Source organism: Schistocerca serialis, chromosome 3 (genome assembly GCF_023864345.2).
Source record: "Schistocerca serialis cubense isolate TAMUIC-IGC-003099 chromosome 3, iqSchSeri2.2, whole genome shotgun sequence".
Taxonomy (NCBI): Eukaryota; Metazoa; Arthropoda; class Insecta; order Orthoptera; family Acrididae; genus Schistocerca; species Schistocerca serialis.
This window is the reverse complement of record NC_064640.1, coordinates 241,608,867-241,633,007: the sequence shown is the minus strand read 5'-3', so window position 1 is coordinate 241,633,007 and position 24,141 is coordinate 241,608,867.

Sequence of the window (24,141 nt, the reverse complement as noted above, 5' to 3'; positions counted from 1 at the left end):
AGTCTTCTACTCACAATGGAAAACATAACAGAACTCCTCCAAATGCGACACCGGGAACTAGTAACTTCCACACAGAGCATACATGTTGTTCAATGCTACTTCAAACAAAGATGGTCTCGTGAAGCGTCCCATTGCTCGAAAGACAAACTGACTCCCAAAAGATGCGAAATGGCCTCAGTGTCCATCTAAAGAATCTGTTCAACGAACTCATATCGATAGACAGACGATGAGTACAGAACATATAAATCAAACTGCAGAATCAACAGGTAATTTTCAATAGCGAAGAATACACTACATATGGTTGCGTTATTTGATAGTAATTTTATTGTCTTAGGTTGAATGTACTTAGTAATGACTGGGTACAGTCAAATGTATAATATCCTTGACCGACGGTGTGTTGATAAAATCCAGAGACGTAATTTAAAGAGGAAATTATTCAAGTTCAAGGGGATTTTGAAGACGATGTGCGGTGAAGTTGCGTGAAACAGGAAGATTCAGAAGCAAAGGAAGACGACAGTGAAGAGGATGAGGAAGACTTTGAGGAAAACTACCATTACTGCATTGGAATGAACGTAGGAAAAAGTGGAGTAAAGATCTCACGGAATATTTTTCAGAGTCCGCAACAATACGGGAAAATATAGGTGCAGCGAAGTCAACACGAACGCATTTGGAATCTTGGAAATGCTCCATAGAGGATGACATTTTGTCTGTCATAGTTCTGTATACAAATCAGTATATGGAGAGCGTCAAAGCTTCGTTTCTGCGTAAGAAATACGTGAAACCAATAAATGTTCTTGAACTGAAAGGCTTCTCGTACTTATAGCTGGTGTTGACTTACAATATCTGTGGGGAACGGATGGGGAGGCATCAAAAATTTCGCCTTTCAATGAACATAAAAATTCTCAACTTCATCGTTCACTGCCTTCCGACTCGCTGTGAAAGGAGACAATCAGACAAGATAACAGCAATTCGGATAATACCGTATATCTGTATTGAACCAGTATTAACTCAGAAAAAATTTTACATTTACTGGGAAACTGGAAGGAGTTTGTGTAAAGTGCAGTTTATACAGGGTGGTCCATTGATCGTGACCGGGCTAAATATCTCACGAAATAAGCGTCAAACGAAAAAACTACAAAGGATGAAACTCGTCTAGCTTGAAGGGGGAAACCAGATGGCGCTATGGTTGGCCACTCTAGATGGCGCTGCCATAGGTCAAAGGGATATCAACTGCGATTTAAAAAAAAAATAGGAACCCCTATTTTTTATTACATATTCGTGTAGTACGTAAAGAAATATGAGTGTTTTGGTTGGACCACTTTTTCTCTTTGTGATAGATGGCGCTGTAATAGTCATAAACATATGGTTCACAATTTTAGACGAACAGTTGGTAACAGGTAGGTTTTCCAAATTAAAACACAGAACGTAGGTACGTTTGAACATTTTATTTCGGTTGTTCAATGTGACACATGTACCTTTGTGAACTTATCATTTCTGAGAATGCATGGTGTTACAGCGTGATTACCTGTAAATACCACATTAATGCAATAATTGCTCAAAATGATGCCCGTCAACCTCAATGCATTTGGCAATACGTGTAACGACATTCCTCTCAACAGTGAGTAGTTCGCCTTCCGTAATGTTCGCACATGCATTGACAATGCGCAGACGCATGTTGTCAGGCGTTGTCGGTGGATCACGACAGCAAATATCCCTCATCTTTCGCCACAGAAGAAATCCGGGGACGTCAGATCCGGCGAACGTGTGGGCCATGGTATGGTGCTTCGACGAACAATCCACCTGTCATGAAATATGCTATTCAATACCGCTTCAAACGCACGCGAGTTATGTGCCGGACATCCATCATGTTGGAAGTACATCGCCATTCTGTCATGCAGTGGAACATCTTGTAGTAACATCGGTAGAACATTACGTAGGAAATCAACATACATTGCACCATTTAGATTGGCATCGATAAAATGGGGGCCAATTATCCTTCCTCCCATAATGCCGCACCATACATTAACCCGCCAAGGTCACTGATGTTCCACTTGTCGCAGCCATCGTGGATTTTCCGTTGCCGAATAGTGCATATTATGCCGGTTTACGTTACCGCTGTTGGTGATTGACGCTTCGTCGCTAAATAGAATGCGTGGAAAAAATCTGTCTCCGCCCCTTAATTTCTCTTGTGCCCAGTGGCAGAACTGTACACGACGTTCAAAGTCGTCGCCATGCAATTCTTGGTGCATAGAAATATGGTACGAGTGCAACTGATGTTGATGTAGCATTCTCAACACTGACGATTAGAGATTCCCGATTCTCGCCCAGTTTGTCTGCTACTAATGTGCGGATTGGCCGCGACAGCAGCTAAAACACCTACTTGGGCATCATCATTTGTTGCAGGTCGTGGTTGACGTTTCACATGTGGCTGAACACTTCCTTTTTCCTTAAATAACGTAACTATCCGGCGAACGGTCCGGACACTTGAATGATGTCGTCCAGGATACAGAGCAGCATACATAGCACACGCCCGTTGGGCATTTTTATCACAATAGTCATACATCAACACGATATCGACTTGTTCCGCAATTGGTAAACGGTCCGTTTTAACTCGGGTAATGTATCACGAAGCAAATACCATCCGCACTGGCGGAATGTTACGTGATACCACGTACTTATACGTTTGTGACTATTACAGCGCCATCTATCACAAAGCGAAAAAAGTGGTCCAACTAAAACATTCATATTTCTTTACGTACTTGACGAATATGTTATAAAAATGGGGGTTCCTATTTTAAAAAAAGCGCAGTTGATATCCGTTTGACTTACGGCAACGCCATCTAGCGGGACAACCATAGCGACATCTGGTTTTCCTCTTCAGGCTAGACAAGTTTCGTTCACTGTAGTTTTTTCGTTTGACGCTTATTTCGTGAGATATTTGGCCCGGTCATGATTAATGGACCACCCTGTATATATAAGTTGCAACACCAAGAAAGAGTTGTGCGACATAAACGAAAGGTATCAGGCGTGTTTCTACATCTCTGAGAAAAATGGAATGACTCTAAGCACTGTGGAACTTAACATCTGAGGTCATCAGTCCCCTAGACTAAGAACTACTTAAACCTAACTAACCTAAGGACATCACACACATCCATGCCTGAGGCAGGATTCGAAGCTGCCACCGTAGCAGCTGCGCCACAGCGGCCGACCATCTCAGAGAAGACATGTGTTCAAATTCGGCTCCAGTCGAATAAGAATGGCGTTAATAGTGCCACTATGAAGACGCAAATCAGGTTTGTCTTAAATACATGCTATAACGGTCGTAAGAGTTAGTAATCTTTGAGACTGGACGCGGTGAGTTGATGTTAGTCAAGAATGGCTTTAAGGCGACGAAGACGCCATTATCCACAGCTAACCGAGTTTGAACGAGGTCGTGTGACAGTACTACGAGAAGCTGGATGTTCCTATCGTGATATTGCAGAAATACTTGACAGAAATGTAGCCACTGCACATGATTACTGGAATCGGTGGTCACAGGAAGGTATGGTCGCCAGGAGACCGGTATCCGGACTCTCACATGGCCCCACCGAGAGGGAATACCAATGGGTTCCACGTATGGCTGTGGTGCAACGTACTGCGTCTGCAGCATCAATCTGAGCGGCAGTTGACACCGCATCGACACAACTACTGTTACAAATCGGTTAGTTCAAGGACATCCCCAACCCAGCCTCCCTGTAGCGTGCATTTCACTGATTTCAAACCACCGTCATTTTCGACTTCAGTGGTCTCATTGGAGGGCAGCGTCGAGGTCTGTTGTGTTTTCTAATGAAAGCTGGTTTTTCCTCGTTACCAGTGATGGCCGTTTGTCGGGTGCGAGGAGGCCATTCGAGGGCCTGCAACCAATCTGCCTGCGTGCTAGACACACTGGACCTACACCTGGAGTTATCGTCTGGAGTGCGGTTTCGGGTCACAGTAGGAGCACTCTCGCGGTTATCCCAAGCTCCCTGTCTGCAGATCTGTACGTCAATCTACCTTTCGTGCTGCCATTCATGAACAGCATTCCACGGATGTTTTCTAACAGGATAACGCTCCCCCACATACCACTATTGTAATCAAACACGCTCTATAGAGCTGTCTTGGCCTGTGCGATCATCAGATCTGTTTCCAGTCGAGCATATATAGGACATCATCGGACGAGAGCTCCAGCGTCATCCGCTAACAGCATTTACCGTCCATGTATAGACCGACCAAGTGCTACAGGCACGGAACGCTATCCCACAAACTGACGTCTGGTACCAGAACAACACAATGCATGCACGTTTGCATGCTTGCATTTAACATTCTGGCTGTTAAACCGGTCATTAATTACGTATTGGTGTTGCGATTTTTTCCGCAGCAAACACTGTAAATATGGTATTGAGATATATGCTCTTGTGTCTTCTCAACTATTTTACCTGTGTAATTAAATGGTTCAAATGGCTCTGAGCACTATGGGACTCAACTGCTGAGGTCATTAGCCCCCTAGAACTTAGAACTAGTTAAGCCTAACTAACCTAAGGACATCACAAACATCCATGCCCGAGGCAGGATTCGAACCAGCGACTATAGCGGTCTTGCGGTTCCAGACTGCAGCGCCTTTAACCGCACCTGTGTAATTAGTAAATATAAAACGTGTTGCGACCAGAAGAATTATAGCATGTAAGCAGCCAAGCTTGTTATCAGAACACGCAGGTATAATGCTGGGGAGGCATGATGCACGTTATTCCCGGCCGACGAAAAGTGGGGCAAACGTAACGAAGTTCCCACACAGAGCTGGAAAGTGGTTTGCTCACAGGCACGGTCACTGGCAGACAATAACAGAAAATAAAATTGAAACAAATAAGCCCTTGGTCACAATCATTTTTAGTCTTATTGACCAGGTTTCAACACTTCTAAGAGTGCCTTCATCAGAATTACAACAATTTAAATGGCTTATAACATTGTTACAAATTTATAGGAAAAGACATTTTTTTATATAAAAAGTATAAGTACTGATTAACAATAAAAGACAGAGGGAGTACTTACATGTCACATATAAAATAATTAACAGGCCAGATGGGCTTTAGTCACAAAATATATAAAAAGGAATGCGTGAAAGCAAGCCACTACGGGCTGCTCGTACCTGTACAGCCACAGGTTGCAACGGACTTTGGCGCCCGCGTTTACAAGTGCGGGCAGGTGAACATGACATTGCATCGAGAGTGCCATCTAGTAGCCGCAGGTACAACTTAGCTACTTAACATTGAAGTGTAGACAGACAAAATTATAATGAATATAGTTCAGTACATAATGTAAAAAGTAATATTTTGTTTAACAGCGACAGATAAAGTAACATTTTGTCCGCATTAGAGCTTAGCAGTACAGTTTTAAGCACAAAAAGGTCATTATGGAAAATACAGGAAGGGCTGAATGACACAGCTTGTAGAAACCGATATAATGTGAAATACAGCCAATAAACCATTTAATAAACGAAAAATTATGAGTTAACTTGGATGAAAGAAACATTTCGGTAAACTGCACAAGGAGTGACCGAGGGCTCATTTGTTTCAATTTTAATTTAGAAACGGTCACTGAAGCAAGCAGCCATATTTAAAACTGTGCGAGACAATAACATGTCTATATGCTATAGCTATCAGACAGCTTAGGCGAACACAGATATGGTGACAAGGCTACGGTGTTTCAGATTGATTTCCACCAATGCTGGAAGTTTCCAGAAGTTACAAAGACCTTCGGTAGCTTCAGGGGAAAGCAATGTCAGTAGAAAGACTCGTCCAGAACTGACTCAAAAATCACTATATAAGCGACTAGCACACAGGATCAAGTCAAGGCCAACCACTTCGCTTCCCACCTTTCCGAGGTCTTCTCCATCCCCGATGATCCCCACTTTGATTATTCTCTTTTCCCCACCGTCATGGAACGTGCTGATACCTCAGTCGCTCCACTTGCTCCTAGTCTCCAGTACTTGGGGCAGTTGCCCCCCTCCGACGTCAACACTCCCATCACAGCACAAGACATTAAACTTCTCCTCCAGTCCAAACGCAACACGGCCCCTGGTCACGACTGTGTCACCTACCGTCACCTTCGAGAAAGGCCCTATTCCTTCCTAACTGTCCTCGCCCATCTCTATAATGTCATCCTCTCTACTGGCTTCTACCCTGACCTGTGGAAGACCTCCCGCGTCCTCCTCTTCCTCAAACCCAACAAACCCCCTTCTGCCGCCTCTTCCTATCGTCCCATCTGCCTCACCTCCGTCTTCAGTAAGGTCCTTGAATCCATCCTCTCCCACCGTATCCATCGGCACCTTGCTCAACACCACCTCCTCCCCCTTACCCAGTGTGGCTTCCGACCCTCCTTCTCTGCTGACGACCAACTCCTCAACCTTGTTCACCTTCTGTCCCTCCAGCTCAACTCCCGTCGCTCCGCCATTTTTGTTTTCCTTGACCTCCAAAATGCCTATGACCGTGTATGGCATCCCGGTCTCCTCTTTAAACTCCAAACCTACGCCCTGCCTATCAATTTTGTCCGTCTGGTCGCTTCCTTCCTCTCGCACCGTCCTTCCTATGTCACCCTCCACAACACCAACTCCCGTATCTTTTATCCCACGGCTGGCGTCCCCCAGGGTTCTGTCCTCTCCCCTCTCCTTTATCTCTTGCATACAGCTGATATGCCCAAGCCACCCCCACCAGTTCACCTTCTCCAATATGCTGATGACACCGCCTTCCTGGCTCTCTATCCTACCCTTCAACGGTCTCAATGTACCCTCAAACCCACCTTAACCAGTTCACCACTTGGTGTAACCAGTGGCTCCTCCGTCTCAACCCCTCCAAAACCCAGGCAATCATCGTAGGCCGTACCACTCGCTCCTTTCGCCTCCAAGATTTCTACCTCACCCTTTATGGTCGTCCTATCCAACTCACCCCCACCCTGAAATACCTTGGCCTCACCCTTGACCGACACCTCACCTGGACCCCTGATCTCCTGACCATCCAGCAGAAAGCCCATTCCCGCCTCCGCCTGCTAAAACTCCTGTCCGGCCGGACATGGGGATTGCATCCTTCTACCATCCTCCACACCTACAAATCCCTCATCCGTCCTATCCTCTGTTATGCCAGAGTCGCCTGGATCTCCGCCCCCACCCGCTTTTACAAGGCTCTCCAAATCCTTGAACGCCATGCGCTCCACCTTGCCTTCCGTATCCGCCTTCCTTCCCCCACACGGCTCCTGTATGAACTGATCCCCTTCCCCCACCTCCTCTTGTTCCTCCAACATCTCCGCATCCTTTACATTGTTCACAGGGTTGATCCCCCCCACCTTCTGGTTTCCTCCTTCCTCTCCACCCCCAGCCCGTTGCCGCGCCTCTATCGCTGTATCCCTCCCTCTCTCCACCTCCACACCCTCCATCTCCTTCATCAGGGCAATTTCCATCGCCTCCCCCTCCCGGATGACGAACTTCGCCGTGACATATACCCTTCCTTCCAACTATAACCCGGCCTTGTTCCCCCCCCCCCTCCCCAGGGCCCCCTTCTCCTCTTTCCTCCTTCTCCCAGAGCGGATTTTCCTCCATCCCCCCCTCCCCTGAGACCCTGCACCCCATACTTGCCTCTCTCCTTCCCACATCCCTCCCTACCTGGCCCTCTTCCGAGCGCCCCCCATTCCCCTCCCCCATCTCTTCCCCTCCCTCCCTTCTTCAGGTCTCCCTCATCTCCTTGAACCTGGCAGATCCTCTGTATTGATCATCATCAGTGTGCCACGTCAGTGTTGTGTTTCGTGCTGTTTCTCATGTGCGTCAAGAGGTGTAATTTTAATTGTGTACTGCCTTGAGGTTCGCCGTCAGTGTTACGTTGTGTGCTATGCCATCCGTCAACACCTTTATGCTCCAGTCATACTGTGCCTTGGGTTCTTTTAATCGTCGCAGTGTGTGGCTTTTTGTGTGTGCTACTTTTAAACAGTTTTTTATCTCCATTTTACAGTCACCCCGTTCTTTTGTATATTGCCTTCCATGATGTTCTCCCCTTTTTTATATCTATGTTCGCCTTCTTCTCTCCTTTGCTGTTTTTAAATGTCTTCTATTGTTTTGTTCTATGTCTTTCGGCTGAAGAGCAGCGCATATGCTGCTGCCAGCCCACCCCGATGGGGAATTGAAATACAATAAAGAAAAAAAAAAAAAAGGATCAAGTCAGTCATAGTCACCGACAGTCGCATTCTGAATCAGTATCAGGAAGCAGAAGGAGCAGTACTACAGCCAAGACCTGGAGTTACTATAGAGTGACACTTTGATGCTGCTGCAGTAAAATCTACGAGAAGACTGTACAAATTCGAGGGAAGACAACTGAGTTTCCAGTAAGTACCAAGAAACCGTTATAGTCTAGAGTTTTCAGCCTGTTAGTGAATAAGAAGGTGAGTAGAGTTTGTCTCTAATAGTAGCAACGAGTGATATTTGATATTTCCTGTGTGCCAGGATATACACAGGAACAAAAATTTCTGTCTTACACTTTTCTCCTAGTGTGAGTAAGGATCAGACTGCGTGTGTTGCAGCGAGTGAGAATTGGTGTTTGCTGTGTGTCGCAACATTAACGGGAACGCGCGCAGTCTCACACTCGTCCTCTGTCGTGTTTACATTAATTAATTGTGTATTCTGGGAACGCGGTGCAGGCAGAGCACTCGTCTCTGACAGGGAAAAGTAGAACTCAGGAAACCGGAGCGCTGGAAGAGACTAACATTTAGAGGTGTAGGGTGTAATCTTTGATAAATGAAAGATATAAAGCCACTAAAGACAACTCTCCAGGAAAGTTGAACTACTGGGAAAACTTAAATCGTATCGTTGAAAGTTTGTACCCTTATTCACTTCCTACGAAGCTAAAACTTCTCCTCTCCATTCCAAAATCTTCTGTGCTAAGCATCTTAGGAGACCTTCCTCCCTCCCACTCTCTTAAAGGTAACTTAGTAGACCTCATCCCCCAGTGTCATTAATTTCCCGACTGCACCACCGAGGCCACACCTTCGTCCGAAGTTGGTGATACCACCTGTGCCGGAACACGACATTGGTAATGCTCTATCAGTCAGGTGGAAATTGACAGAGACAGCTGGTTGACCACTACTGGCTTGCTAGAAGAGTTAGGAAAAATTCTTTTTTTCCTTTCGTGCGACAATGGGGAAAAACAAGAGTGAGTTTCCTGTTGATTTTCTAGTACCTTCCGCCGCGGAAGTCGAACACGCGCCAGAACGAACGGACGTGGTCAGCCCATAGAGGGCTTCGCCTCCGCGGCGGCTATTCCGCGCAGCGTCTCTCGGGCTGCGAGGGCGCCACCGTTACGCCACGTGCAGACAACGGCCAATAGCCGCTCCCTCCGGTTTCGTATATAGGGACCCGCTCTGCCCAAGTCCAGTGCCACTACTACCACCACTGCCATAGTGTACACATCGCCCTCCGCCGCCACCACCACCATTACTTGGTGTGACCAGTCACCCCCCCCCCCCTCTTTCCATCCCTCCTCTTTTAACTCTCCCTTCGCCCTCGCTCTTTGTCGCCATCTCCCCAGCTTCTTCCTCCCGATCCTCTCCCTCTGATCCTTTCCCTCCACTCCCCCAGCCTGTCACTGCAGCTCCAGCTAGGGTGGTGGCCCATCGGGCCATTGCCCATGCCCAGCTCTCTCCATCGCCTTCGCCATCACCGCCACCACCACCACCAACGCCATCGCCGTCGCCGTCGCCTTCACCATCACCATCTCCAGCGCCGACTACTGCGCCCACGCCAGGACGTGCCACTTCCCGCTACCTCCCTATAGCTCGCGTCCCTCATGTCACCACCCACCCTTCTGCCACCGTTAAATGCCCTAGTGGCACCACAACCTCCTCCGCTCCCAAAAAGGCCCCACCCCATCCTCCTTCCCCCCCAGCATGCCATGGATGTCTCCCCACCTAGCCCTGCTCCCTCCACCTCCTCCTCCTCCTCCCCCACTCTTTATACAAATACCTCCTCTCCCACCCAGATCCTTCCCTTCTCGAGGCCCAGAACCTCTCCATCCTCCTCCGCCAACACTTCCCTGGTGCCCCATCTCACTCCTCATTCCCAGACGGGATTCAGTTCTTATCTCCTCCCCCAGCCCCACACTCCATACTGACATACTGTCCTGCCTTCCCATCACCCGGTTTGGCCCCAATGCCTCCCTCACCCCTGCTCCTTCTCCATCTCCTACCCGCCAACCCCAACCCTCGCATCGCCCGCCAACCCTCACCGCCGTAATCACTCGGCTTAGTCCGACGATCACGGAGGAGGAGGTGTTGGGGGAGCTCAAGGCGCATCCCTCACTGGAGGTGCAGGTGGTCCGCCGCATTTTTAACTCGGCCGGCCCCACCCGCTTTATGCGGGTTTTCTCCAAGGATGCCGCCTCCATTGAGTGTCTCCTGAAGGAGGGTGCCCTCTTCTTCAACCAGCGTTATAAGGTCGACCTCTCCCATTCCCCTCCTCAACCCCTTCGCTGCCACAGGTGTCCGCGCTACAACGCGCATACAACAGCTGAGTGCCACGAGGCCCCACCTGCTGGCACTGTAGGCAAGCGCACTTCCTCCGGCAGTGCCATAACCTTCAATCCCCTCCCTCCTGTAACACCTGCAATCTCCCCCATCCCACCTACTCCCAAAAGTGTAAAGCCCAACCCCCTCTGACGACTCCTGAACTCACTGTCCCTGTCCGTCCTCTGGACGCCCCCACCCCTCCTGGCAATTCCCTTTGTCCGCCCCCCCCCCCCCCACTGCTGAGGACATCATCAGGTTCCTCACCATTGACCTGCAAAATGTCCACCCTTTCCAGTGCCCTCACACCCTCCAACAGGTCTCCATTGCTGCCCGTTCCGTCTTCCACCTAAAAATGTATGCCACCTACTCCCACAACCAGGCCCACTTCACCTTCTCCCATCTCAACACCTTCATCTAAATCCCGGTCATGGTGCGACAGCACCTTATTCTATTCAACAACATTCGTTCCCTTCCCGCCAACAAGAACCTCTTCATGCACACCCTTGCGACCCACCGCGTGGATGCCTTCCTCCTCAATGAAACCTTCCTCCAACCCCACCAGACCGTCCACTCTTCACCCTACCTTCTCCACCACTCCGATAATCCCCTCCCAATTGCGTGTGGCGGAGTTGCCATTGGTCACCACCACCAGATCCCGGTTCGGCTCCAACCTCTCCTTCCTGACCCCATCGAACACCTGATCCTTAGTCTCTTCTTCCCCGGGCTTACCGTCACCTGCGCCACCATCTATGTCTGCCCTAAAGCCCCTAATCCTTTCGACTTCCTCTCCCACATTTATCGTACCTTCCCCTCCTACATGATCCTACATGATCGCCGCCGACCTCAACATCCATAGTCGTTCCCCCACCCAGTTATGGCGGTGACATCGCTTCCTCTCCACCCTCCAAGGCGACCTCGTCCCCATTCCCCAGCACACCCGTCCCGAATCCAACTCCACTCCCAATGTCATCCTCTCCTTCCCCAACATCCTTGGCCGCATAGCGGTGGATGTCCTGGACGCCATTGGTCCCTGTCCTCCTCACCGTTTCAGACGGTCGTCGCCCCCGCCCCGACCCTCGTAATGACCCTCCCCCAAAGTACGTCCATGACTTTTCCTGTGCGGACTGGAATGCCTACCGGGATACCCTCTCCACTCGGGTCGAAGGCCACTCCTTCACCTACCACCACCCCGACGATGTTACTCATGCCACCTCCTTTCTCCAGCAGACCTTGTCTGAGGCTGTGGAGGCCCACGTCCCTACTGTCGCCATCCACCCCCACTGTCCTACCTTACCCCACAGGCCGTCCTCCTCCTCCGTGAATCCCGCCGTCTCTACCGTGCCTTCCTCCACACACGTGACCCGGACACACTACAACGCCACCGGCAACTCCAGTGACACATTCGAAACTTACTCGCAGCTAAGAAACGCCGGGACTGGCGACAGACATGCACCTGTTTAAATGCTACCCCACCTATAAACTCGTCCAAGTACTGGTCAGCCTTCCATCACCTTACCGGAACTAAACCCTCCCCCTACTATCCTCTTCTCCATATTGATCACCCCTTCCCTGACACCCTTAGTAAGGCCAATTGCTTTGCCTCCTACCTTTCCAATGTCTTCTCCATCCCCGACGATCACCAGTTCGATTACTCCCTCTTCCCAGATGTCCGCAATCGAACTGACACCTCTGTCCCTCCCCTCCCACCTGGTTTCCAGCACTTGGACAACATTGCACACACGGAACTCAATGCCCCTATCACTACACAGGATCTCATTGCTACACTCCGCACAAAACACAACACCGCTCCTGGTCACAATCGTGTCACCTACCGCCACCTTCGTGAAGCTTCTTTCTCTTTCCTCTCCACCCTGGCCAGGCTCTACAATGTAGTCCTGTCCACCGGCTACTACCCCGACCTGTGGAAAACCTCCCGTATCCTGAAGTTCCTTAAACCCGGTAAACCGCCGTCCGATGTCTCCTCCTACTGTCCCATCAGCCCTACCTCGGCCTTCAGGAAGGTCCTGCAATCCATCCTCACCCGACACATACACCAGCATCTCCGCCAGCACCGTCTCCTTCCCGTTACTCACTGTGCTTTCAACCGTCCTGCTCTTCTGATGACCTTCTCCTCCACCTCACTCATCTCCTTTCTTAACAGCTAAATTCCCGTTGCTCCGCAATCTTCCTTTCTCTGGACCTCGAACGTGCCTATGACCACGTATGGCATTCCAGTCTCTTCTTCAAGCTCCAAACCTTCGCCCTTCCCATTAACTACGTCAGCCTTATCGGCTCCTTTCTCTCCCACCGTCCTTCCTACGTCACCATCCATAATACGGATTCCTACACCTTTTTTCCCTCTGCCGGTGTGCCCCAAGGCTCCGTCCTCTCCCCCCTTCTGTACCTTTTGTATATGGCGGACATGCCGCTGCCGCCACCCCCCATCCACCTTCTCCAGTTTGCCGATGACACCGCCTTCCTTGCCCTCGCCCCCACCCTGCAGCGTTCCCAACACCTTCTCCAATCCCATCTTGACCGGTTCACCACTTGGTGCAATCAGTGGTTGCTCAAGGTCAATCCCTCCAAAACCCAGGCGATCATTGTAGGCAAAACCACCCCTTCCTTCCGCCTCCTTGATTTCTATCTCACCATCTATGGCCGTCCTATCGCCCTCACCCCCACCCTTAAGTACCTTGGCGTCACCCTCGACCGTCGCCTCTCCTGGACCCCCCATCTCCAGACAATCTGAGCCAAGGCACACTCCTAACTCCATTCCTCAAGCTCCTTTCTGGCCGTACGTGGGGTCTGGATCCCTCCACCATACTCCACACCTATAAATCCCTCAAACGCCCTATCCTCTATTACGCCCATCCTGCCTGGATATCCGCCCCCCTATCTTTTACAAATCCCTTCAGATCCTTGAACACCATACTCTCCACCTCACCTATCACATCCGTCTCCCCTCCCCCATGCGGATCCTGTACGACCTCATTCCGTTCCCCCACCTCCTCCTTTTCCTTGAGTGGATACGGATCCTGTACACCTCCAGAAAACTCGATCCTCCTCACCCGCTTGTCTCTCCCATCCTCTCCCACCCCTACCTGCTGCTGCACCTGTATTCCCACGTCCCACCCAGTCTCCATCTCTCCACCCTCCTTACCCTCTCCCAAGGTGGCTTCCGCCAGCTCCCTCTCCCTGATGATGCCCTCCTCCCATCCATCTACCCCTCCCACCAACTTTGATCCTCCCTCCCTCTTTCTGTGTTTGCTCCTTTGGGCACCCTCCCTCCCTTCTCTCCCCCTTCCCTCCCTCCTCCATTTCTCCCCACTCCTCCTCTGGGCTTCCCCTCCCCAGTCCCCCTACTCCTCCTCCAATCTCCTCAGCCATTGGAATCTTTGTTCTTTCCTCTTCCCCCCCCCCCCTTACCCTTCTTCCCCTCTTGGCAGGTCCCCGGACTCGCACACGCTACGTGGACATTCGCACGCCGGAGATCATCGCCATCAGTGTCTCGTGTGTGCCGTCGTGTTTAGTGTTCAGTGTTCACCGTCGCACGCCATCGTTCACCTGTGCCGTCGACATCTTCAGTGTTTGTGCGTCGTGTCAACAGTTTGTAGTGTGGATTATTGTCGAGTGTGAACGGCTCCGTGTTTGTCTTTATGTGTCTACTGTTTTATTGCCCACCGTTATGTAACTTATGTGTATTCTTTCTGTTGTTTCTTTGTCTATTCTATGGTTTAAGAGCAGCGTAACATGCTGCTGACAGCCCGCCTGTTTGTACGGGTTTAAAAATAACAATAAAGAAAAAAAAAACCTAGTCCACTCAGTCTGGTACTCGCTCTGGATTTCGTTTCTATCTCGGCGGTACTGCGTTCTGGTCGTTGCTCGTTGTTGACGTTTGCCTGGCTCTGGTTCCGAGTGCATTTACTGTTGGTGTTTGGTGTTGTGGTTTCCACAAGCCTCCGTTGTTTATCTCTTCCTTGTTGTGCCGGTCATAGTCGGTCGTGGTCGGTTGTTGTCAGTTGTCGTTGGTCTGTCGTCCGACTCGTCCTGCGTTTATCCGGTGGTGCGTGCTCCACCGCCGGCGACTTCCCCGCCTGGCGGCTCCGAACCGCAGCCCAAGGCGTTCCCGCAGTTGGTTTTGGTTACTACAGATTTTACTACCACTAAAGGAAGGGCTGTCTGCAGTTCACTTCTTGACTTCCAGAAGGCTATTTTAAAGCTACGTTTATTCATGAGAAAAGGTAACGTGACCCTGGCTCCAAGCTTGTTAGAGACTAACTCAACATATGCTGTCAAAACAACAAACAGAAGCCATCCATAGTAACATTTTACAATGACATCAATAATAAATTCGACACTATGCTAAGGTGACCGCCTCTTACAGTGTTACAAGAAATGTACGCCGTTGGCATATGTTTATATTTATTGCAATTATTAGTACGATCGGAATCAATGCCCAGGTAATTTACTTGGGCAGCTTTCGCAGCCTATTGTGATTCGGATTCCCCACCCAGCGTGAATATAGATTTGGAGAAAAAGTCAGAGATACTCAGGCTTCCCAGCACAGTAGCAGATCACTCCCACGGAGGTGGCGACTGTTGCTTCCATGTCGACTGACACGAGATTGCCGTCAAATACCTTGGCCCCGCATTCATTGCTCACTTCCTCGCAATTCTCTGAAGCCGTCAGTATGTGCCACTAGTAGTAGAGTAAGTGACCTTGCCTGGTCTTACGTTTTCGATTACGATCTCTCCCTCAACTATTTTCTGCACGCTTACGGTGATTTTCGCTACTCTTCAGACTTTTCTTCTCTCTAGCAGGTCACTCCTTGCACAGTGATGACTGGGCGTTGTGTGATGTCCTTAGATTAGTTAGGTTTAAGTAGTTCTAAGTTCTAGGGGACTGATGACCATAGATGTTAAGTCCCATAGTGCTCAGAGCCAGAGCCACTCCTTGAACACCAATATTGACCATTGGATTCTTCTGTTTCTTCTACCAGTGTCCGTGCCACCGCCAGTATGATCATAAACTGCGCTCTACTTACACAAAGTGGGTTAGACAACTGGCGACGAGCAGTTTCTCACCATGCAGCTATTCAATGCAAAGCAGAGATTTTTAGTTTCTACGGTTGTGGTAGCGGTAGTTACAGCTGCAAGAACTGCAACAACATCACCTACAACAGCAACTGCAACAGCAATAACAGATACAACTAGACCAGCAGTAGGAATTACAACGGTAACAACAGTAACGGCAACGGCAAGAAATAGTGGGTCTTTCGAAAGAAACAACGGTCGTTACTATCATAACTACTGCAAAACAAAGAACAGTCTGCTGCTGCAGCATCGTTGTTGCCCCCTCAGCCATTCACTTGTTTCGACGAGGCAGACAAGAGTTAGGAAGTCTATTTGCGTCGTTTTGTTCTTCACTGCGAGGGAAATCACATAACTGAGCCTCAACGTTAGAATGCACTTTTAATGTCTTCTAGTAATAAGTTGTAGAAAGTGATGTACAAACTGTATCCACTCTCGGACCCCCGTAGTTTGAGTTTTTCTGATGTTTGTGGTTTCATGCGTGACTAGTAGAGTCACGAAACCCACTTAGTTCCAACTAAGCTCGTATTCAATCAATGTAATTAAGCGACATAAGCACACATACGCAGCATGGACTGCTGAATTGGCTGGCTGTGAGCACTATGCGACTTAACGTCTGAGGTCATCAGTCGCCTAGAAATTAGAACTAATTAAACCTAACTAACCTAAGGACATCACACACATCCATGCCCGAGGCAGGATTCGAACCAGCGACCGTAGCAGTCCCGCGGTTCCGGACTGCGCGCCTAGACTGCTGAATTATAAGGCTTAGAATGCACGTATGATTTTTCCTGTAAACAGTGTGGTCCATCACATGCAGAATCATTAATGGCTCAAATGGCTCTCAGCACTATGGGACTTCACAGCTGTGGTCATCAGTCCCCTAGAACTTAGAACTACTTAAACCTAACTAACCTAAGGACATAACACACATCCATACCCGAAGCAGGATTCGAACCTGCGACCATAGCAGTCACGCGGTTCCGGACTGAGCGCCTAGAACCGCGAGACTACCGCGGCCGGCCAGAATCATTAATCAGTGATGCTATTATACGTGTAACTTCTGATGGAGAAGCTATTACGAAGGCTATATAGTCATCTACGCGACGTGCGAAAACTTCACAAAGCTCACGAAGAAACACCATCAGAACAAGCTGTTTACTAATTTACTTGTGTCGACTTACTATCATGTAGCAATAGTCACCATTGGGTTCTGCGACCAACTGATGACGACCAATCAAGAACATCATCCGATTTGCCGAGCACCCGATCCTCCATTAGTCCGGCGAGGTAGCATTCAGTATTTTGAGCGGTAGTTCTCGATCCACTACCCTGATCGTTCGTGGAAGTGCACAAACAGAAGTGCTTTGCTCTCCACCGGCGTGTTCCAAAGCGAGCAGAAGTTGGTAGAAAATTTTCCTTCACGTCGACGTCTACGAGTCCCAGGAAAGTTATTACAATTAAATTGTGTCCAGATTGCGGCACAAGGCGTCAATGACGCCACTGCCCATTTCTTGACGTCACTTCTATTGCAGGTCGCAAAACCAGGGCATCTAGCATGTGTCTGCCTTGGCAGGCAGGCGGCAGGAACAAAAGCCTCCAGCGCGCTGCACTCTGTCTTGATGGTAACAGTGGCAGCAGCAGCTGGGTTAGAGAAGCTCCGGCTGCAACAGGAAATTAATGAATCAACACACGCGCGACCATGTCTCTGATTAATGTACCTGCACTGTGTCAAATCGGCTCACCCCAGCTGCTGTTTTCCCAGCACAGAGTGATGGTACGCAATGGACAGACGATATCGTTGCAGGTCCAAATCATAGTCTAAGTTACTTATTTTTGTGCAGTGTAATAATTTTACTGTACATGTTTAAATTGTTAATAAAGTTCCGCCAGGCGAGCTTAGAACCGAGAGGGCGAGCTGTGGTTCAGTGTGCCAGTTGGAACGTCAACAAGTCGTACCGCCTATGTGACGGACATCAGAGCACGAAGCGAGCACTGTCACACAACATCCAAGCAAACAACGCAGAAATCAAACCATCGGAAAGATACATAACAAGGTGGTGTGATGTAACACTTCGTAATTTCAATGCCAGAGCGCCACTGCAGAGTCAGATGTAGGTACACTACTGGCCATTAAAATTGCTACACCAAAAAGAAATACAGATGATATACGGGTATTCATTGGACAAATATATTATAGTGTAACTGACATGTGATTACATTTTCACGCAATTTGGGTGCATAGATCCTGAGAAATCAGTACCCAGAACAACCACCTCTGGCCGTAATAACGGCCTTGATACGCCTGGGCATTGAGTCAAACAGAGCTTGGATGGCGTGTACAGGTACAGCTGCCCATGCAGCTCCGATACGATACCACAGTTCATCAAGAGTAGTGACTGGCGTATTGTGACGAGCCAGTTGCTCGGCCACCATTGACCAGACGTTTTCAATTGGTGAGAGATCTGGAGAATGTGCTGGCCACGCCAGCAGTCGAACATTATCCAGAAAGGCCCGTACAGGACCTGCAACATGCGGTCGTGCACTATCCTGCTGAAATGTAGGGTTTCAGAGGGATAGAATGAAGGGCAGAGCCACGGGTCGTAACACATCTGAAATGTAACGTCCACCTTTCAAAGTGCCGTCATTGCGAACGAGAGGTGACCGAGACGTCTAACCAATGGCACCCCATACCATCACACTGGGTAATACGCCGGTATGGCGATGACGAATACACGCTTCCAATGTGCGTTCACCGCGATGTCGCCAGACACGGATGCGACCATCGGGATGCTGTAAAGAGAAACTGCATTCATCCGAAAAAATGACGTTTGGCCATTCGTGCACCCTGGTTTGTCGTTGAGTACACCATCGCAGGTGCTCCTGTCTGTGATGCAGTGTCAAGGGTAACCGCAGCCATGGTCTCCGAGCTGATGGTCGTTGTCTTGAAAACGTCCCTATCTCTTGACTCAGGGATCGAGATGTGGCTGGCGCCGAGCGGGGTGGCGCAGTGGTTAGACACTGGACTCGCATTCGGGAGGACGACGGTTCAATCCCGCGTCCAGCCATCCTGATTTAGGTTTTCCGTGATTTCCCTAAATCACTCCAGGCAAATGCCGGGATGGTTCCTCTGAAAGTGCACGGCCGACTTCCTTCCCAATCCTTCCCTAATCTGATGAGACCGATGACCACGCTGTCTGGTCTCCTTCCCCAACCCAAGCAAGCAAGCAAGCAAGCAAGCAAGAGACGTGGCTGCACGATCAGTTACAGCCGGCCTGTCATCTCGACGCTGGCGTTCCGTATTACCCTCCTGAACCCACCGATTCCATATTCTGTTAACAGGCATTGGATCTCGACCAACGCGAGCAACAATGTCACGGTACGACAAACCGCAATCGCGATAGGCTACAATCCGACCTTTATCAAAGTCGGAAACCTGATGGTGCGCATTTCTCCTCCTTGCACGAGGCATCACAACAACGTTTCACCACGCAACGCCGGTCAACTGCTGTTTGTGTATAATAAATTGGTTGGAAACTTTCCTCATGTCAGCACGTTGTAGGTGTCGCCACCGTCGCCAACCTTGTGTGAATTCTCTGGAAAGCTAATCATTTGCATGTCACAGCATCTTCTTCCTGTCGGTTAAATTTCGCGTCTGTAGTACGTCATCTTCGTGGTGTAGCAATTTTAATGGCCGGTAGTGTAGAAACACTCCAGGTGTGTGAACCAAAATAATTACTGAATAACCGCATTGAGGCAAGGATCGCTGACGGTACCAATAAACAAGGAAAATCCGTTCATACATGAAGGGCCACTGGTTTCATAGGTGCAGGCTCGGCCCTTCGAATAATGAGACAGTCAGTACTCAAAGACTCATTCAGTCATGCTGCCATTCTGTTCGTGTCACTAGGACCAGCCTCCTACTTGCTGACTTCAGAAGCGAGACACAACCAACCTAATGCCTACGACAATCATGGTCTGCTGTTGCAGCCTACTGAGACATCACAGATAAGAAAACTGGTGAGTGGCCAGGCCTCCTCCACTACACGTCATCGTGGATGATCTGCAAGCTGTCATCTCCACCAGGTGTGGTGCGTTCGTACAGCCCCTTGCCTTGTAAACATCTGCTGCAGTCTTGGTCGATCCATAGTGGATGACCGGAGACTAGTCTTCACAACTAACATCCTAGACCACAGTCGGACATCCTAATATGAACACACCATGGACTATCTACGAGAGCGCTGAGGCAGCAGCCACACTGCATCGCAGAGCATCTGGGCGGCTACGCCTTCTCGTCTTCCTGTTGCCGCTAACACGGCGTAACACCATGGCTGACTTACCTGTGAGGTGATGTCACATCTCACTGATGAGGCGTCAACACTTCTTCGCCTGCCGCCGATCACCTCGTTGAAGACACTTTATAACTCTGTAAACTCAGCACAAGGAATAAATGTCATTACAGATACGATTGTGTCATTGACACTTAACGGTGTAAACTGGACCACTCACCCTCGCTCTGTGCCTGGCTTCCTGCTCACGACGCGATCCCAGCTCCCTAGGCTGCAAAAGTATAAAAATGTAGCAAACTAATTAACCCTGTTAGTAGTAAACTCTTTGACAGAAAATAACGTTTTTGGCCTTGACGCTAATGCGCTTTCTGCTTTCCTAACTCAAGAAAAAGTTAATCTAGTTTCAACCGCGATTCCACTCTAACAAGGGAACCTCCCCATCGCACCCCCCTCAGATTTAGTTATAAGTTGGCACAGTGGATAGTCCTTGAGAAACTGAACACAAATCAATCGAGAAAACAGGAAGAAGTTGTGTGGAACTATGAAAAAAATAAGCAAAATATACAAACTGAGTAGTCCATGCGGAACATAAGCATCATCAAGGGTATTGTGGGTTCGGTAGCGCCGTGGTCCCGTGGTTAGCGTGAGCAACTGCGGAACGAAAGGTCGTTGGTTTAAGTCTTTCCTCGAGTATAAATTTTTACTTTCTTTATTTTCGCAAAGTTATGATCTGTCCGTTCGCTCATTGTCGTCTCTGTTCACTGTAATAAGTTTAGTGTCCGTGTTTTGCGACCGCACCGCAAAACCGTGCGATTAGTAGACGAAAGGACGTGCCTCTCCAATGGGAGCCGAAAATATTTGATCGCAAGGTCATAGGTCAACCGATTCCTCCACAGGAAAACACGTCTGGTATATTCTATACGACACTGGTGACGGCATGTGCGTCACATGACAGGAATATGTTGTCGACCCACCTAACTTGTACACTTGGCGAATGAGTGAAAAGCTTCTTCTACCTTGCCCGATTTAGGTTTTCTTGTGGATGTCATAATCACTCCCAAAAAAGTGATGAAAACTTAAGAGTTTGTCACATAAACTGCAACAAATGAATGCAACAGTTTCACAGTCGCACAGTTTTCCCTGTGCTCTGTCAAAACATATGTTTTTAACGTTTTCAAATTGTTCCGTGTGTAGACTGTCAAATCCTGCATATGTCCAAGCAAATCTGAACATGTCCTGGAATTTTGGAGAGCGAAGTTGATTATGTGTGAGTACCTGAACTTTGATAATTGTCTGAAAATAAAAAATTAAAATTTTCACTCGGTGGAAGATTTGAACCAAGGACCTTTTTTTTCTTTTTTTTTATAGACGCTACCCCTTTTTTTGTTTTTTTGTTTTTTGTTTATTATAAGACGCTACCCTTTTTTGTTTCCCTTTTAATTTTTTTTTTTTTTTTTTTTTTTTTTTGAAAGTTACCTCTTCCACTTCAGGCGTTGGCCCCTATCATCCATACCACCCCCAAAAACCTATCTAGCCCAAAAACAAAAACAAAGCTAGTGCCACCGACACTTTCATCCTGAAGCTAACTAGGACGGCCGTTCGCCGCCACTTCAGGTTCCGCCAACGAACAAAAATTAAATATGCCTCTGAACTTTGTATAAAAAAATAAAATAAAAGAAGAAAGGAAAGGGTATAATATTTTATTAAATTTTATTTGTTGTTCATTTTGTTCTTATTTTGTTCTTGTGTATTTATTTGGACTTGAAAGCAGGTCTCCTGCCCACGGTTTTTTTTTTTTTTTTTTTTTTTCAATGTGCGAACAGTCACAGTTAACCAAGCCTGGAAAACTAAAACAGAATGAAGACGCCATCGAAGATATGAGACACAAAGAGCATGAAAAGAAAGCTACCACGTCGTAGTGAGGCTTCCCAGCGACTGCGCCCACTGATAAGATTGTTCAGTTCGTTCTGCAGTTCGTTCTGACCTCATCTGCCACTGCCTGGAACATTCCAGCTACACGGCGGGCTGTGAAAGGCACTCCATAGGTAGTTTGCGAAGCACTGTCGATATCTGGTATGCCCGGAAATAACATGATGTCTTTCTTGCAAATAGAGCCAGAAGTCAAGGAAATCCTTGTGTCCGTCACGACAGAGGTAATGGACGGCATGTCCACGTATCCAGGTGACAGAGTTGGTTCGAGTCTTGGGGTAAAATGTCTCATCCGGAAACAATAACGTGCGTGCAGATATATGCTCCGGCCTAACTCGCAAGAGATAAGCCAGCATCTGCCGCACTAGGTGCCAAACCGGTTCCGCCTCTCCACAGCTGAGGCGGTGCTCGTCAGAATCTACTGTATTACAACCCACACAATTGGGAGATTCTGTCATGTGGATATTGGAGAGACGTTCTTGCGTCACGAGCTTCCCATTAACGACGACGTACCATTGAGAAACAACATCGGAATCAAGCATGGCATCGTGTACAGTCTTCCACACCACGCGCCACCGTACGTCAGGATATTTTAGTTCGACCACATTTAGGGGGCGGCGTTGCAGCATGTCATGATATAGGCGTCGAGTTGTGGCCATTTGTGGTGTCGTGAGCGCGACACTGCAATAACTTTGTTCTAAATAGAAACGTCCTATATAAAAGAGGGGCGCTGGGATGTCCTGTAGTGGCACCGGCGCTCTTAGTGAAGCAGGACGTAGCGCCGTCAGAAGCAGGCTCGTGAGGCTCGTAGGACAACGGCGCAGCAGACTTAAATGTGAGCTAACATAGAGGGCAATGGCCCTATCATGGACGTTAACTAGGCCGAGACCACCTTTTTCCTTGGGGAGGGTAAGAGATACGTATCTGATCTTCAGTAACATACCAGTGGTGACGAAGTATCCCAGCGCTGCCATAATGCTACGAGCCAAGGGCTTCGGAATGGGTAGCGTTTGGGCGACATGCGGTATGCGGGACGCAAGGTATACATTGGCATAATACGCCCGCTGAACGATGTTGAGGGATCGCAAGCGCTGATTTGCAATTCCGGCCCTAATTTGGTTAAGAAGGCGTCGATAATTGAGCGTCGTCGCGCGTCGCATGTCGTTCATGAAATCTAAGCCCAAGCAACGTACAGTATCACTGAAGCGTAAGGGGGCAATGTGTTCCTGCGGTAGCCCAATCCCGATGCTCAAGGCGACGGACTTGTCAACGTTGATTTGGCTACCAGAAGCTGTACCGTAGGTTGCAATCCAGTCCAAAGCCGCGGCCATATCGTCAGCTCCTCGTATGACGATCATCAAATCATCCACATATGCGGTGCAGCGATAGATGGAGCCGCCGAACTCTATCCCAGTGAGCCTGTCTCGGAGACCACACAACAAGGGTTCTAAGGCCAATGCAAATAACAATGTTGATAATGGACATCCCTGTCGTACTGATCGGCGGATCGGCACGGGTGCCGTCAGTCTTCCATTGACAAGAACTCGAGAAGTTGCACCATGTAGTAGGCGTGTCAACACTGTGATAAAGGGGTCGGGGTATTCCATGCGCCGTAGAACGGCCGTGAGGAAAGTGTGGCCCACACGGTCAAAAGCCTGGCTAAAGTCGATAGACGCGAGGGCTGCCGGCAAACGTCTCACCCGTGCAAGGGAGATGAGATCTCTGCAACGACATAACGCAGTTCTGATGTTGTTGGGTCCTCCCAAGGACGTCTGATCGCCGGACAAGACGTGCAATAGTGTGCCGCGAATACGTTCTGATAGCAGCCTCGAAAAGATCTTGAAGTCGCTGTTCAATAACGTTAAGGGACGATAGTCGCGGACATGATTCCGTCCCTTCGGCATATGGATGGGAACAATCAGACCTTCCAAGAATGGTGCAGGCAATGTTATATCCGGGGACATCAATTCCTGGCAAATTTCAATCAAACACGGTAGCAACAGTTGTGTAAAGGCTCGATAGAACTCTAATGGTAACCCATCGATTCCTGGTGATTTATGGGGAGCACCTTTACCAATGGCGTCGAGCACTTCCTCTTCTGTCACTTCTCCCAGTAAATTCGGTACCATGTCTGGTGGAACTGTACCGTGGACATGTGCTGAAACGGTGTCTACCGTCGCCATATCAGGGAGCACTGCTGAATAAAGTTGAGCGTAATGCCCATAGAAGGCTTCTGCTATATCTGCTTGTTCTACCACATGTCGACTGTCGTCGGTTAT